Below are 18,499 nucleotides of genomic sequence, written 5' to 3' on the forward strand. Positions count from 1 at the left end.
CTAGTCACCTTCATCATGTTGGCTTAATTCGTGTTCAGTACTTTGATAATTTGATATGTGGGTGGACCAGTCCTTAGGTGTTGTTCTTACTTGAACAAACTCCTCTCAAGTGACAGCAGCTTAAACTTTTGGATCCAATCGGTCTCTTACGGAATAGCGCATAAACTGGGGTTTAAGCTGCTGTCACTTTCGCAAGCCACCGTCTAATAACTACTACACAATGCATTCCCTTAGGCCCAAATATGGTGAAGTGTCATGTAGTCGACGTTCACATGACACCACTAAGATAATGGCAACATACATATCATCAAAATATCGAACACATATCAAGTTCACATGATTTATCCCGTGACCTCAAGAATGAAAGTAACTACTCACAAATGATAAACACGCTCAAGATCAGAGGGGTATTACATAGCATAATGGATCTGAACATATAATCTTCCACCAAATAAACCATATAGTAATCAACTACAAGATGTAATCAACACCAGTAGTCACCCACAAGCACCAATCTATAGTTTTGATACAAAGATTGAACACAAGAGGTGAACTAGGGTTTGAGAGGAGTTGGTGCTGTGAGGATGTTTATGAAGATAGCCCTCTCCAAGATGGAAGAGTTGTTGGTGATGATGATGACGATGATTTCCCCCTTCGGGAGGGAAGTTCCCCCAGCGGAATCGCTCCGCCGGAGGACAAAAGTGCTCCTGCCCAAGTTCCGCCTCGAGGCGGCGATGCTTCATCCCGAATGTCCTCCTCTTAATTATTTTAGGTCAAAATGACTTATATACCAGAAGATGGGCACCGGAGGTGGGCTCGAGGAGGGCAGCACTGACTAGGGTGCGCCTGGGCCTCCTGGCGTGCCCAGGTGGATTGTGCCCGTTTGGTGACCCTGATCTGGTACTTATTTGCTCCAATATTTATTAAATATTCCGTAAAAAAATCCTCTGGGAGTTTCAGCTCATTTGGAGTTGTGCAGAATAGGTAGCTTGACATAGCTTTTTCAAGTCTAGATTTCCAGCTGCCAGAATTCTCCCCCTTGGTGCATACCTTGCATATTATGAGAGAAAAGGCATTAGAATTACTCCAAAAAGCATTATTATACAATAAAACAACATAAAAACAGTAGGAAAACATGATGCAAAATGGACGTATCACCTCGGGATGCCGAGTGATCCTGTAATTGTTAAACTGCTTCGGGCTTGACGTCTGAATACTTTTGCTTGCAATTCTGGACTTGAAGGTTTTATCCGAACATGGTGGATTTATCTGAATATTGCTTTCCCCCTTACAGAATGCTTTACGAGAACGGGGTTTTTTGGCTTAAGCGAAACTGGTTCATGGCTAAGCTTCCGAGTGGGAGGATGGCTCTCCACTCGGAGTAGATTTTTAACTTAGGCAAAACTGGTTCGCGGCTAAGCCCCTGAGTGGGAGGATTGCCCTCACTCGGGGTAGATTTTTAACTTAGGCGAAACTGGTTCGCAGCTAAGCCCCCGAGGGGGAGGATTGCTCTCCACTCGGAGTAGATTTGTAACTTGCAAAACTGGTTCGCGGCTAAGCCCCCGAGTGGTAGGATTGCTCTCACTCGGAGTAAATTTTGAACTTAGGCGAAACTGGTTCGCGGCTAAGCCCCCGAGTGGTAGGATTGTTCTCACTCGGAGTAGATTTTTAACTTAGGTGAAACTGGTTCGCGGCTAAGCCCTTGAGTGGGAGGATTGCTCTCTCCCCGGCAAGAGCGCCAGAAATTCTTCCCGCTACTTCTTGAGCTTGCGTTGGTTTTTCCCTTGAAGAGGAAAGGGTGATGCAGCAAAGTAGAGATAAGTATTTCCCTCAGTTAGAGAACCAAGGTATCAATCCAGTAGGAGACAACGCACAAATCACCAAGACCTACACAAACAATCAAACAACTTGCACCCAACACGATAAAGGGGTTGTCAATCCCTTCATGGTTACTTACAAAAGTGAGATCCGATAGAGATAGATGAAACAAAACAAAAGGTAAAGTAAATATTTTTTGTATTTTTGGTTTATAGATCGGAAAGTAAAAGATTACAAAATAGTAGATCGGAAACTTATATGATGGAAAATAGACCCGGGAGCCATAGGTTTCACTAGTGGCTTCTCCCAAAATAGCAAATAATACAGTGTGTGAACAAATTATTGTCGAGCAATTGATAGAAAAACGCAAAGTTATGACGATATCTAAGGCAATGATTATGAAATATAGGCATCATGTCCGTGTCAAGTAGACTGACTCCTGCCTGCATCTACTACTATTACTCCACACATCAACCGACTCCTGCTTGCATCTAGAGTATTAAGTTCATGAAGAACAGAGTAACGCATTAAGTAAGATGACATGATGTAGAGGAATAAACTCAAGCAATATAATGTAAACCCCATCTTTTTATCCTCGATGGCAACAATACAATACGTGCCTAGCTGCCCCTACTGTAACTGGGAAAGGACACCGCAAGATTGAACCCAAAACTATATTGGAAATATGCCAGAGAGGCAATAATAAAATGGTTACTAATATATTTCCTTGTTCATGATAATTGTCTATTATTCATGCTATAATTGTATTAACCGGAAACTGTAATACATGTGTGAATACATAGACCACAACATGTCCCTAGTGAGCCTCTAGTTGACTAGCTCATTGATCAATAGATGGTTATGGTTTCCTGACCATGGACATTAGATGTCATTGATAACAAGATCACATCATTAGGAGAATGATGTGATGGACAAAACCCCAATCCTAAGCATAGCAAAAAGATCGTATAGTTTGTTTGCTAGAGATTTTCAAATGTCAAGTACCTTTCCTTAGACCATGAGATTGTGCAACTCCCGGGTACCATAGGAATGCTTTGGGTGTATCAAACTTAACTGGGTGACTATAAAGGTGCACTACAGGTATCTCCGAAAGTGTCTGTTGGGTTGGCATGAATCGAGACTGGGATTTGTCACTCCGTATGACGGAGAGTTATCTCTGGGCCCACTCGGTAATGCATCATCATAATGAGCTGAATGTGACTAAGGAGTTAGCCACGGGATCATGCGTTACGAAACAAGTAAAGAGACTTGCCGGTAACGAGATTGAACGAGGTACGGGGATACCGACGATCGAATCTCGGGCAAGTAACATACTGATGGACAAAGAGAATTGTATACAGGATTGATTGAATCCCCAACATCGTGGTTCATCCGATGAGATCATCGTGGAACATGTGGGAGCCAATATGGGTATCCAGATCCCATTATTGGTTATTGGCCGGAGAGATGTCTCGGTCACGTCTGCATGGTTCCCAAACCCGTAGGGTCTACACACTTAAGGTTCGGTGATGCTAGAGTTGTAATGGGAAATTGTATGTGGTTACCGAAAGTTGTTCATAGTCCCGGATGAGATCCCGGACGTCACGAGGAGTTCTGGAATGGTCTGAAGGTGAATATTTATATATGGAAAGTCCAGTTTCAGTCGCCGTAAAGGTTTCGAGGGTTATCGGTATTGTATCGGGACCACCGAAATGTGTCCGGGGGTCCATCGAGTGGGGCCACCTACCCCGGGGGACCAAGTGGGTTGAATATGGGTGGGAACCAGCCCCCTAGTGGGCTAGTGCGCCCCCTCCCCCCCCCCCAAGGGACCAAGGCGCCTAGGGTTGAAAACCCTAGGGGTGGGGACGCCTCCCACCTTGCTTGGGGGGCAAGTTCCCTCCCCCCTTGGCCTACGCCCCCCTCTAGATGCATCTAGGGGCCGGTCCCCTCTCCCCTTCACCCTATAAATAGAGGGGGTGGGAGGGCAGCCGCACCCTTGCCAGTAGCGCAGTCCTCCCCTTGCTGCACCTCCTCCTCATCCGTAGTGCTTGGCGAAGCCCTGCCAGAGAACCACGAGCTCCACCACCACCATGCCGTCGTGCTGCCGGAGTTCTCCCTCAACTTCTCCTTCCCCCTTGCTGGATCGAGAAGGAGGACATGGCCCCAGGCTGTACGTGTGTTGAACTCAGAGGCGCCGTCCGTTCGGCACTTGGATCGGATCTTCCGCGATTTGAATTGCCGCGAATACGACTCCATCAACTGTGTTCTTGTAACGCTTCCGCTTTGCATTCTTGTAACTCCATCAACTCTCTCTCTCTCTCTCTCTCTCTCTCTCTCTCTCTCTCTCGTTGCTAGCATCTCCTAGATTGATCTTGGTGACACGTAGGAATTTTTTTGAATTATTACTATGTTCCACAACAGTGGCATCATGAGCTAGGTCTATGCGTAGATTCTATGCACGACTAGAACACAAGTAGTTGCGGGCGATGATTTGGCCAATTTGCTTACTGTTACTAGTCTTATCTTGATTTGGCGCCATTGTGGGATGAAGCGGCCCGAACCGACCTTACACGTACTCTTACGTGAGACAGGTTCCACCGACTGAAATGCACTTGTTGCATAAGGTGGCTAGTGGGTGTCCGTCTCAGCCACTTTATTCGGATCGGATTCAATGAAAAGGGTCCTTATGAAGGGTAAATAGCAATTGGCATATCACTGTTGTGGCTTTTGCGTAGGTAAGAAACGTTCTTGCTAGAAACCCATAGCAGCCACGTAAAACATGCAACAACAATTAGAGGACGTCTAACTTGTTTTTGCAGGGTATGCTATGCGATGTGATATGGCCAAAAGGATGGATTATATATGTGATGTATGAGATTAATCATTTTCTTGTAATAGGAATCACGACTTGCATGTCGATGAGTATGACAACCGGCAGGAGCCATAGGAGTTGTCTTAATTTATTGTATGACCTGCGAGTCAATATAAGCGCCATGTAATTACTTTACGTTATTGCAAACCGTTAGCCATAGTAGTAGAAGTAATAGTTGGCGAGACAACTTCATGAAGACACGATGATGGAGATCATGGTGTCATGCCGGTGATGATGGTGATCATGCCGCGCCTCGAAGATGGAGATCAAAGGCGCAAGATGATATTGGCCATATCATGTCACTTTATGATTTGCATGTGATGTTTATCATGTTTACATCTTATTTTCTTAGAACGACGGTAGCATAAATAATATGATCCCTCACTAAAATTTCAAGAAATGTGTTCCCCCTAACTGTGCACCGTTGCTAAGGTTTGTTTTTTTAAGCACCATGTGATGATCGGGTGTGATAGATTCTAACATTCTCATACAATGGGTGTAAGCCAGATTTACACATGCGAAACACTTAGGTTGACTTGACGAGCCTACCATGTACAGACATGGCCTCGGAACACGAGAGACCGAAAGGTCGAACATGAGTTGTATGGTAGATGCGATCAACATGGAGATGTTCACCGTTGATAACTAGTCCATCTCACGTGATGATCGGACACGACCTAGTCGATTCGGATCATGTATCACTTAGATGACTAGAGGGATTTCTATCTGAGTTGGAGTTCATTAAATAATTTGATTAGATGAACTTAATTATCATGAACATAGTCTAAAATTGTCTTTACAATCTATCCTGTAGATCCAATGGCCCACGCTAATGTTGCCCTCAACTTCAAAGCGTTCCTAGAGAAAGTCGAGATGAAAGACGATGGAAACAACTATACGGATTGGGTCCGTAACTTGAGGATCATCCTCATAGCTGCCACGAAAGCATATGTCCTTGAAGCACCGCTAGGTGACGCACCCATTTTCCCAGCAACTCAAGATGTTATGAACGCCTGACAGTCGCATAGTGATGATTACTCCCTGGTTCAGTGTGGCATGCTTTACAGCTTAGAATCAGGGCTCCAAAAGCGTTTTGAGCAACACGGAGCATATGAGATGTTCCAAGAGCTGAAAATGGTTTTCCAAGCTCATTCCCAGGTCAAGAGATATGAAGTCTCCAACAAGTTCTACAGTTGTAAGATGGAGGAAAACAGTTCTGTCAGCGAGCATATACTCAAAATGTCTGGGTTGCACAACCGCTTGTCTCAGCTGGGAGTTAATCTTCTAGATGACTTGGTCACTGACAGAATCCTCCAGTCGCTTCCACCTAGCTACAAGAGCTTTGTGATGAACTACAATATGCAAGGGATTGAGAAGTCCATTCCCGAGTTATATTCGACGTTGAAATCAGCGGAGGTGGAGATCAAAAAGGAACATCAAGTGTTGATGGTGAATAAGACCACTAGTTTCAAGAAAGGCAAGGGTAAAAAGAACTTCAAGAAGGACGGCAAGGGAGTTGCCGCACCCGGTAAATTAGTTGTCAGGAAGAAGCCAAAGAATGGACCCAAGCCTGAGACTGAGTGCTTTTATTGCAAGGGAAGTGGTCACTGGAAGCAGAACTTCCCCAAGTACTTAGCGGATAAGAAGGTCGGCAACACCAAAGGTATATATGATATACATGTTATTGATGTGTACCTTACCAGCGCTCATAGTATCTCCTGGATATTTGATACCGGTGCGGTTGCTCACATTTGTAACTCAAAACAGGAGCTGTGGAATAAGCGGAGACTAGCGAAGGACGAGGTGACGATGCGCGTCGGGAATGGTACCAAGGTCGATGTGATCGCTGTCGGCACGCTACCTCTACATCTACCTTCGGGATTAGTTTTAAACCTCAATAATTGTTATTTAGTACCAGCTTTGAGCATGAACATCGTATCTGGATCTCGTTTGATGTGAGATGGCTAATCATTTAAATCTGAGAATAATGGTTGTTCCATTTATATGAGAGATATGTTTTATGGTCATGCCCCGCTGGTGAATGGTTTATTTTTATTAAATCTCGAACGTGATGTTACACATACTCATAGTGTCAATACCAAAAGATGTAAGGTTGATAATGATAGTCCCACATACTTGTGGCACTGCCGCCTTGGTCACGTTGGTGTCAAACGCATCAAGAAACTCCATGCAAATGGACTTTTGGAGTCTCTTGATTATGAATCATTTGACACCTGCGAACAATGCCTCATGGGCAAAATGACCAAGACTCAATTCTCCGGAACAATGGAGCGAGCAACCAACTTGGTGGAAATAATACATACTGATGTATGTTGTCCAATGAGCATTGAGGCTCACGATGGCTATCATTATGTTCTCACCCTCACTGGTGAATTAAGTAGATATGGGTATGTCTACTTAATGAAACACAAGTCTGAGGCCTTTGAGAAGTTCAAGGAATTTCAGAACGAGGTAGAGAATCAACGTGACAGAAAAATAAAATTCTTACGATCTAATTGTGGAGGAGAATATTTGAGTCACGAATTTGGCATGCACTTAAGGAAATGTGGAATTTTTTCACAACTCGCGCCGCCTGGAACACCTCAGCGAAATGGTGTGTCCGAACGTCGTAATCGCACTCTATTGGATATGGTGCGATCTTGATGTCTCTTACCAATCTACCACTATCATTTTGGGGTTATGCTTTAGAGACTGTCGCATTCACTTTAAATAGGGCACCGTCTAAGTCCATTGAGACGACACCGTATGAATTATGGTTTGGGAAGAAACCTAAGCTGTCGATTCTGAAATTTGGGGATGTGATGCTTATGTCAAGAAACTTCAACCTGAAAAGCTCGAACCCAAATCGGAAAAAAGCGTCTTCATTGGATACCCTAAGGAAACTATTGGGTATACCTTCTACCTCAGATCCGAGGGCAAGATCTTTGTTGCCAAGAATGGGTCATTTCTGGAGAAAGAGTTCTCTTGAAAAAAGTAAGTGGGAGGAAAGTAGAACTTGATGAGGTAACCCCTCTTGAACCGGAAAGTAGCGCAGCTCAGGAAGATGTTTCTACAATGCCTGCATCGACTAGAGAGGAAGTTAATGATGATGATCATGAAACTTCGGATCATGTTGCTACTGAACTTCGAAGGTCCACGAGGACACGTTCCACACCAGAATGGTATGGCAACCCTGTCCTGGAAATCATGTTGTTAGACAACGGTGAACCTTCAAACTATGAAGAAGCGATGGCGGGCCCGGATTCCAACAAATGGATTGAAGCCATGAAATCCGAGATAGGATCCATGTATGAGAACAAATATGGACTTTGGTGGACTTACCCAATGATTGGTAAGCCATAGAGAATAAGTGGATTTTAAGAAGAAGACTGACACGGATGGTAATGTGACCGTCTATAAGGCTCGGCTTGTTGCTAAGGGTTATCGACAAGTTCAAGGAGTTTACTACGATGAGACCTTATCACCCGTAGCGATGATGAAGTCCGTCCGAATCATGTTAGCAATTGCCGCATTCTATGATTACGAGATCTAGCAAATGGACGTCAAAACGTCATTCCTTAACGGTTTCCTTAAGGAAGAATTGTATATGATGCAGTCGGAAGGTTTTGTCGATCCTAAGAATGGTGACAAGGTATCCAAGCTCCAGCGCTCCATCAATGGGCTGGTGCAATCATATCGGAGTTGGAACATTCACTTTAATGAAGTGATCAAAACGTTTGGGTTTATACAGACTTGTGAGTGGGAGCTCTGTAGCATTTCTCATATTATATGTGGATGACATACTATTGATGGGAAATGATATAGAACTTTTGGAAAGCATAAAGGCCTACTTGAATAAGTGTTTTTCAATGAAGGACCTTGGGGAAGCTGCTTACATATTAGGCATCAGGATCTATAGAGATAGATCGAGATGCCTCATTGGTCTTTCACAAGGCACATATCTTGACAAGATATTGAAGAAGTTCAATATGGATCAATCCAAGAAGGGGTTCTTGCCTGTACTGCAAGGTATGAAATTGAGCACAGGTCAATGCCCAACCTCGGCAGAAGATAGAGAAAAGATGAGTGTCATCCCCTATGCCTCGGTCATAGGCTCTATTATGTATGCCATGTTGTGCACCAGACCTGATGTGAACCTTGCCATAAGTTTGGTAGGGAGGTACCAAAGTGATCCCGGAATGGAACACTGGACAGCGGTTAAGAATATCCTAAAGTAGCTAAAAAGTACTAAGGATATGTTTCTCGTTTATGGAGGTGCTGAAGATCTCGTCATAAATGGTTACGTCGATGCTAGCTTTGACACCTATTCGGATGACTCCAAGTCACAAACCGGATACGTGTATATTTTGAATGGTGGGGCAGTCAGCTGCTGCAGTTGCAAGCAAAGCATCGTGGATGTGAAGCGGAGTACATAGCTGCTTCGGAAGCAGCACAGGAGGCAGTCTGGATGAAGGAGTTTATCACCGACCTATGAGTGATTCCCAATGCGTTGGGCCCGATGACTCTCTTCTGTGACAACACTGGAGCTATTTCCCCTGCCAAGGAGCCCAGGTTTCACAAGAAGACCAGGCACATCAAGCATCGCTTCAACTCCATTCATGAATATATTCAAGATGGAGACATAGATATTTGTAAAGTGCATACGGATCTGAATGTCGCAGATCCGTTGACTAAACCTCTTCCACGAGCAAAACATGATCAGCACCAGAACTCTATGGGTGTTCGATTCATCACAATGTAACTAGATTATTGACTCTAGTGCAAGTGGGAGACTGTTGGAAATATTCTCTAGAGGCAATAATAAAATGGTTATTATTATATTTCCTTGTTCATGATAATTGTCTATTGTTCATGCTATAATTGTATTAACCAGAAATTGTAATACATGTGTGAATACATAGACCACAACATGTCCCTAGTGAGCCTCTAGTTGACTAGCTTGTTGATCAATAGATGGTTAGGGTTTCCTGACCATGGACATTGGATGTCATTGATAACGAGATCACATCATTAGGAGAATGATGTGATGTACAAGACCTAATCCTAAGCATAGAACAAAGATCGTATAGTTCGTTGCTACAACTTTTTTAATGTCAAGTATCTTTCCTTAGACCATGAGATTGTGCAACTCCTCGGTACCGTAGGAATGCTTTGGGTGTATCAAATGTCACAACGTAACTGGGTGACTATAAAGGTGCACTACAGGTATCTCCGAAGTGTCTGTTGGGTTGGCATGAATAGAGACTGGGACTTGTCACTCCATATGAAGGAGAGGTATCTCTGGGCCCACTCAGTAATGCATCATCATAATGAGATCAATGTGACTAAGGAGTTAGACACGGGATCATGCGTTACAAAATGAGTAAATAGACTTGCCGGTAACGAGATTGAACGAGGTTTGGGGATACCGATGATCGAATCTCGGGCAAGTAACATATCGATGGACAAAGGGAATTGTATACGTGATTGATTGAATCCCCAACATCGTGGTTCATCCGATGAGATCATCGTGGAACATGTGGGAGCCAATATGGGAATCCAGATCCCGCTATTGGTTATTGGCCGGAGAGATGCCTCCGTCATGTCTGCATGGTTCCCGAACCTATAGGGTCTACACACTTAAGGTTCGGTGATGCTAGAGTTGTAATGGAAAATTGTATGTGGTTACTGAGAGTTCTTCGGAGTCCCGGATGAGATCCCGAACGTCACGAGGAGTTCTGGAATGGTCTGGAGGTGAAGATTTATATATGGGAAGTCCAGTTTCAGTTGCCGGAAAGGTTTCGGGGGTTATCGGTATTCTACCAGGACCACCGAAAGGTGTCCGGGGGTCCAGCGGGTGGGGCCACCTACCTCGGGGGACCAAGTGGGCTGAATATGGGTGGGAACCAGCCCCCTAGTGGGCTGGTGCCCCCCTCCTAAGGGCCCAAGGCGCCTAGGGTTGAAAACCCTAGGGGTGGGGGCGCCACCCACCTTGCTTGGGGGGGGGGGCAAATTCCCCCCCTTGGCCGCCGCCCGCTCTAGATGCATCTAGGAGGGTCGGCCTCTCCCCTTCACCCTATAAATAGAGGAGGGTAGGAGGGCAGCCGCACCCTTGCCCCTGGCACAGCCCTCCTCCCTGCTACACATCCTTCTCCTCCGTAGTGCTTGGCGAAGCCCTGCCGAAGAACCACGAGCTCCACCACCACCACGACATCGTGCTGCCGAAGTTCTTGTTGGAAATATGCCCTAGAGGCAATAATAAAAGGATTATTATTATATTTCCTTGTTCATGATAATTGTCTTTTATTCATGCTATAATTGTATTATCCGGAAATCGTAATACACGTGTGAATACATAGACCACAATACGTCCCTAGTAAGCCTCTAGTTGACTAGCTCGTTGGTCAACAGATAGTCATGGTTTCCTGACTATGGATATTAGATGTCGTTGACAATGGGATCACATCATTAGGAGAATGATGTGATGGACAAGACCCAATCCTAAGCATAGCACAAGATCGTGTAGTTCGTTTTGCTAGAGCTTTTCCAATGTCAAGTATCTCTTCCTTAGACCATGAGATCGTGTAACTCCCGGATACCGTAGGAGTGCTTTGGGTGTACCAAACGTCACAACGTAACTGGGTGACTATAAAGGTGCGTTACAGGTATCTCCGAAAGTGTCTGTTGGGTTGACACGGATCGAGACTAGGATTTGTCACTCCGTATGACGGAGAGGTATCACTGGGCCCACTCGATAGTGCATCATCATAATGAGCTCAAAGTGACCAAGTGTTTGGTCACGGGATCATGCATTACGGTACGAGTAAAGTGACTTGCCGGTAACGAGACTAACGAGATATTGGGATACCGACGATCGAGTCTCGGGCAAGTAACATACCGATTGACAAAGGGAATTGTATACGGGGTTGATTGAATCCTCGACATCGTGGTTCATCCGATGACATCATCGAGGAGCATGTGGGATCCAACATGGGTATCCAGATCCTGCTGTTGGTTATTGACCAGAGAGCCGTCTCGGTCATGTCTGCGTGTCTCCCGAACCCGTAGGGTCTACACACTTAAGGTTCGGCTATGTGATTACCTAAAGTTGTTCGGAGTCCTTGATGAGATCCCGAACGTCACGAGGAGTTTCGGAATGGTCCGGAGGTAAAGATTTATATATGGGATGTTGTCATACGGACACCGGAAGGTTTCGGGGGCATATCGGTATTGTACCGGGGCCACCGGAAGGGTTCCGGGGGTCCACCGGGAGGGGTGAGGGGCCACCCCTCCCGGGGGGCCACATGGGCTGCGTGGGGCAGGAGCTAGCCCCTGGAGGGCTGGGCACCCCCCCCTTGGGCCCATGCGCCTAGGGTTGGGGGGGAACCCTAGAGGGGGCGCCCCCTTTGCTTGGGGGGCAAGTCCCCCTCCCTGGCCGCCGCCCCCCCTCTAGATCCCATCTAGAGGGGCCGCCCCCCCTTGCCCCTTCCCCTATAAATAGAGGGGTGAGGGGAGGGCTGCAAACCCAAGCCAAGGCGCAGCCCCTCCCCTCCCCAACACCTCTCCTCCTCTGTTGTGTGCTTGGCGAAGCCCTGTCTGAGTACTGCCTCTCCACCATCATCACGCCGTCGTGCTGCTGCTGGAGCCTTCTTCCTCAACCTCTCATTCCCCTTGCTGGATCAAGAAGGAGGAGACGTCGACCGTACCGTACGTGTGTTGAACGCGGAGGTGCTGTCCGTTCAGCACTTGGTCATCGGTGATCTGAATCACGGCGAGTACGACTCCATCATCACCGTTCCCTCGAACGCTTCCGTACGCGATCTACAAGTGGTATGTAGATGCAAACTCACTCCCTTGACTCGTTGCTTAGATGAACTCATAGATGGATCTTGGTGAAACCGTAGGAAAATTTTTAATTTTCTGCAACGTTCCCCAACAGTGGCATCATGAGCCAGGTTTATGCGTAGTTCTCTATTGCACGAGTAGAACACAATTTTGTTGTGGGCGTAGATCTTGTCAACTTGCTTGCCGCTACTAGTCTTATCTTGCTTCAGCGGTATTGTGGGATGAAGCGGCCCGGACCAACCTTACACGTACGCTTACGTGAGACCGGTTCCACCGACTAACATGCACTAGTTGCATAAGGTGGCTGGCGGGTGTCTGTCTCTCCCACTTTAGTTGAAGCGGATTCGATGAAAAGGGTCCTTATGAAGGGTAAATAGAAGTTGACAAAATCACGTTGTGGTTATTCGTAGGTAAGAAAACATTCTTGCTAGAACCCAATTGCAGCCACGTAAAAGATGCAACAACAATTAGAGGACGTCTAACTTGTTTTTGCAGCAATTGTCATGTGATGTGATATGGCCAGAAGTTGTGATGAATGATGAATGATATATTGTGATGTATGAGATCATGTTCTTGTAATAGGAATCACGACTTGCATGTCGATGAGTATGACAACCGGCAGGAGCCATAGGAGTTGTCTTTATTTTTGTATGACCTGCGTGTCATTGAAGAACGCCATGTAAATTACTATACTTTGTTGCTAAACGCGTTAGCCATAGAAGTAGAAGTAGTCGTTGGCGTGACAACTTCATGAAGACACGATGATGGAGATCATGGTGTCATGCCGGTGACAAGATGATCATGGAGCCCCGAAGATGAAGATCAAAGGAGCTATATGATATTGGCCATATCATGTCACTACTTTATATAATTGCATGTGATGTTTATTATGTTTTATGCATCTTGTTTACTTAGAACGACGGTAGTAAATAAGATGATCCCTTATCATAATTTCAAGAAAGTGTTCCCCCTAACTGTGCACCGTTGCTAAAGTTCGTCGTTTCGAAGCACCACGTGATGATCGGGTGTGATAGATCCTTATGTTCACATACAACGGGTGTAAGACAGATTTACACATGCAGAACACTTAGGGTTAACTTGACGAGCCTAGCATGTACAGACATGGCCTCGGAACACAAGAGACCGAAAGGTCAAACATGAGTCGTATGGAAGATACGATCAACATGGAGATGTTCACCGATGATGACTAGTCCGTATCACATGATGATCGGACACGGCCTAGTCGACTCGGATCGTGTAACACTTAGATGACTAGAGGGATGTCTAATCTGAGTGGGAGTTCATTAAATAATTTGATTAGATGAACTTAATTATCATGAACTTAGTCTAAAATCTTTGCAAAATATGTCTTGTAGATCAAATGGCCAACGCTCATGTCAACATGAACTTCAACGCGTTCCTAGAGAAAACCAAGCTGAAAGATGATGGCAGCAACTATACGGACTGGGTCCGGAACCTGAGGATCATCCTCATAGCTGCCAGGAAACAATATGTCCTAGAAGGACCGCTAGGTGACGCTCCCGTCCCAGAGAACCAAGACATTATGAATGCTTGGCAGTCTCGTGCTGATGATTACTCCCTCGTTCATTGCGGCATGCTTTGCAGCTTAGAACCGGGGCTCCAAAAGCGTTTTGAGCAACACGGAGCATATGAGATGTTCGAGGAGCTGAAACTAGTTTTCCAAGCTCATGCCCGGGTCGAGAGATATGAAGTCTCTGACAAGTTCTATAGTTGTAAGATGGAGGAAAATAGTTCTGTCAGTGAGCACATACTCAAAATGTCTGGGTTGCACAACCGCCTGTCCCAGCTGGACATTAACCTCCCGGATGAGGCGGTCATTGACAGGATCCTTCAGTTGCTCCCACCGAGCTACAAGAGCTTTGTGATGAACTACAATATGCAGGGGATGGTGAAGACCATTCCTGAAGTATTTTCAATGCTGAAGTCAGCAGAGGTTGAAATCAAGAAAGAACATCAAGTGTTGATGGTCAATAAGACCACTAAGTTCAAGAAGGGCAAGGGTAAGAAGAACTTCAAGAAGGACGCCAAAGATGTTGCCGCGCCCGGTAAGCCAGTTGCCGGGAAGAAGTCAAAGAATGGACCCAAGCCTGAGACTGAGTGCTTTTATTGCAAGGGGAAGGGTCACTGGAAGCGGAACTGCCCCAAATACTTAGCGGACAAGAAGGTCGGCAACACTAAAGGTATATTTGATATACATGTAATTGATGTGTACCTTACCAGTACTCGTAGTAACTCCTGGGTATTTGATACCGGTGCTGTTGCTCACATTTGTAACTCACAGCAGGAGCTGCGGAATAAGCGGAGACTGGCGAAGGACGAGGTGACGATGCGCGTCGGGAATGGTTCCAAGGTCGATGTGATCGCCGTCGGCACGCTACCTCTACATTTACCTACGGGATTAGTTTTAAACCTCAATAATTGTTATTTAGTGCCAAGTTTGAGCATGAACATTGTATCTGGATCTCGTTTAATATGAGATGGCTACTCATTTAAATCCGAGAATAATGGTTGTTCCATTTATATGAGAGATATGTTTTATGGTCATGCCCCGATGGTCAATGGTTTATTCTTAATGAATCTCGAACGTAATGTTACACATATTCATAGCGTGAATACCAAAAGATGTAAAGTTGATAACGATAGTCCCACATACTTGTGGCACTGCCGCCTTGGTCACATTGGTGTCAAGCGCATGAAGAAGCTCCATGATGATGGACTTTTAGAGTCTCTCGATTATGAATCATTTGACACATGCGAACCATGCCTCATGGGCAAAATGACCAAGACCCCGTTCTCCGGAACAATGGAGCGAGCAACCAACTTGTTGGAAATCATACATACCGATGTGTGCGGTTCAATGAGCGTTGAGGCTCGCGGAGGATATCGTTATGTTCTCACTCTCACTGATGACTTGAGTAGATATGGGTATGTCTACTTGATGAAACACAAGTCTGAGACCTTTGAAAAGTTCAAGGAATTTCAGAATGAAGTAGAGAATCAACGTGACCGAAAGATAAAATTCTTACGATCGGATCGTGGAGGAGAATATTTAAGTCACAAATTTGGTACACACTTAAGAAAATGTGGAATCGTTTCACAACTCACGCCGCCTGGAACACCTCAGCAAAACGGTGTGTCCGAACGTCGTAATCGTACTCTATTGGATATGGTGCAATCTATGATGTCTCTTACCGATTTACCGCTATCATTTTGGGGATACGCTCTAGAGACAGCTACATTCACTTTAAATAGGGCACCGTCTAAATCCGTTGAGACGACACCGTATGAATTATGGTTTGGGAAGAAACCTAAGCTGGGGATGCGATGCTTATGTCAAGAAACTTCAACCTGAAAAGCTCGAACCCAAGTCAGAAAAATGCGTCTTCATAGGATACCCTAAAGAAACCATTGGGTATACCTTCTACTTAAGATCTGAGGGCAAGATCTTTGTTGCCAAGAACGGATCCTTTCTGGAAAAAGAGTTTCTCTCGAAAGAACTAAGTGGAGGAAAGTAGAACTCAATGAAGTACTACCTCTTGAACAGGATAGTAGTGCAGCTCAGGAAAATGTTCCTGTGATGCCTACACCAACTGAAGAGGAAAATAATGATGATGATCAAGGTACTTCGGATCAAGTTGCTACTGAACTTCGTAGGTCCACAAGGACACGTTCCGCACCAGAGTGGTACGGCAACCTTGTCCTGGAAATCATGTTGTTGGACAACGGTGAACCTTCGAACTATGAAGAAGCAATGGTGGGCCCAGATTCCAACAAATGGCTAGAAGCCATGAAATCTGAGATAGAATCCATGTATGAAAACAAAGTATGGACTTTGACTGACTTGCCCGATGATCGGCGAGCGATAGAAAACAAATGGATCTTTAAGAAGAAGACGGACGCGGATGGTAATGTCACCATCTATAAAGCTCGACTTGTCGCTAAGGGTTATCGGCAAGTTCAAGGGATTGACTACGATGAGACTTTCTCTCCCGTAGCGAAGCTTAAGTCCGTCTGAATCATGTTAGCAACTGCCGCATACTATGATTATGAGATATGGCAGATGGACGTCAAAACGGCATTCCTTAACGGGCATCTTAAGGAAGAACTGTATATGATGCAGCCGGAGGGTTTTATCGATCCTAAGAATGCTAACAAAGTATGCAAGCTCCAGTGATCCATTTATGGGTTGGTGCAAGCATCTCGGAGTTGGAACATTCGCTTTGATGAGATGATCAAAGCGTTTGGGTTTATGCAGACTTATGGAGAAGCCTGCGTTTACAAGAAAGTGAGTGGGAGCTCTGTAGCATTTCTCATATTATATGTAGATGACATACTTTTGATGGGAAATGATATAGAATTCTTGGACAGCATTAAGGCCTACTTGAATAAGTGTTTTTCAATGAAGGACCTTGGAGAAGTTGCTTATATATTAGGCATCAAGATCTATAGAGATAGATCGAGACGCCTCATAGGTCTTTCACAAAGCACATACCTTGATAAGATTTTGAAGAAGTTCAAAATGGATCAGTCTAAGAAGGGGTTCTTGCCTGTATTGCAAGGTGTGAGATTGAGCTCGGCTCAATGCCCGACCACAGCAAAAGATAAAGAAGAGATGAGTGTCATCCCCTATGCTTCAGCCATAGGATCTATTATGTATGCCATGCTGTGTACCAGACCTGATGTAAACCTTGCCGTGAGTTTGGTAGGAAGGTACCAAAGTAATACCGGCAAGGAACACTGGACAGCGGTCAAGAATATCCTGAAGTACCTGAAAAGGACAAAGGACATGTTTCTCGTTTATGGAGGTGACGAAGAGCTCGTCGTAAAGGGTTACGTCGACGCTAGCTTCGACACAGATCTGGATGACTCTAAGTCACAAACCGGATACGTGTATATGTTGAATGGTGGAGTAGTAAGCTGGTGCAGCTGCAAGCAGAGCGTCGTGGCGGGATCTACATGTGAAGCGGAGTACATGGCAGCCTCGGAGGCAGCACATGAAGCTATTTGGGTGAAGGAGTTCATCACCGACCTAGGAGTCATACCCAATGCGTCGGGGCCGATCAAACTCTTCTGTGACAACACTGGAGCTATTGGCCTTGCCAAGGAGCCCAGGTTTCACAAGAAGACCAGGCACATCAAGCGTCGTTTCAACTCCATCCGTGAAAATGTTCAAGATGGAGACATAGATATTTGCAAAGTACATAGGGATCTGAATGTCGCAGATCCGTTGACTAAACCTCTCTCGCGAGCAAAACATGATCAACACCAGAACTCTATGGATGTTCGATTCATCACAATGTAACTAGATTATTGACTCTAGTGCAAGTGGGAGACTGTTGGAAATATGCCCTAGAGGCAATAATAAAAGGATTATTATTATATTTCCTTGTTCATGATAATTGTCTTTTATTCATGCTATAATTGTATTATCCGGAAATCGTAATACACGTGTGAATACATAGACCACAATACGTCCCTAGTAAGCCTCTAGTTGACTAGCTCGTTGGTCAACAGATAGTCATGGTTTCCTGACTATGGACATTAGATGTCGTTGACAACGGGATCACATCATTAGGAGAATGATGTGATGGACAAGACCCAATCCTAAGCATAGCACAAGATCGTGTAGTTCGTTTTGCTAGAGCTTTTCCAATGTCAAGTATCTCTTCCTTAGACCATGAGATTGTGTAACTCCCGGATACCGTAGGAGTGCTTTGGGTGTACCAAACGTCACAACGTAACTGGGTGACTATAAAGGTGCATTATAGGTATCTCCGAAAGTGTCTGTTGGGTTGACACGGATCAAGACTGGGATTTGTCACTCCATATGACGGAGAGGTATCACTGGGCCCACTCGGTAGTGCATCATCATAATGAGCTCAAAGTGACCAAGTGTTTGGTCACGGGATCATGCATTACGGT

The sequence above is a fragment of the Triticum aestivum genome, chromosome 5B, assembly GCF_018294505.1.
Source record: "Triticum aestivum cultivar Chinese Spring chromosome 5B, IWGSC CS RefSeq v2.1, whole genome shotgun sequence".
Lineage (NCBI taxonomy): Eukaryota > Viridiplantae > Streptophyta > Magnoliopsida > Poales > Poaceae > Triticum > Triticum aestivum.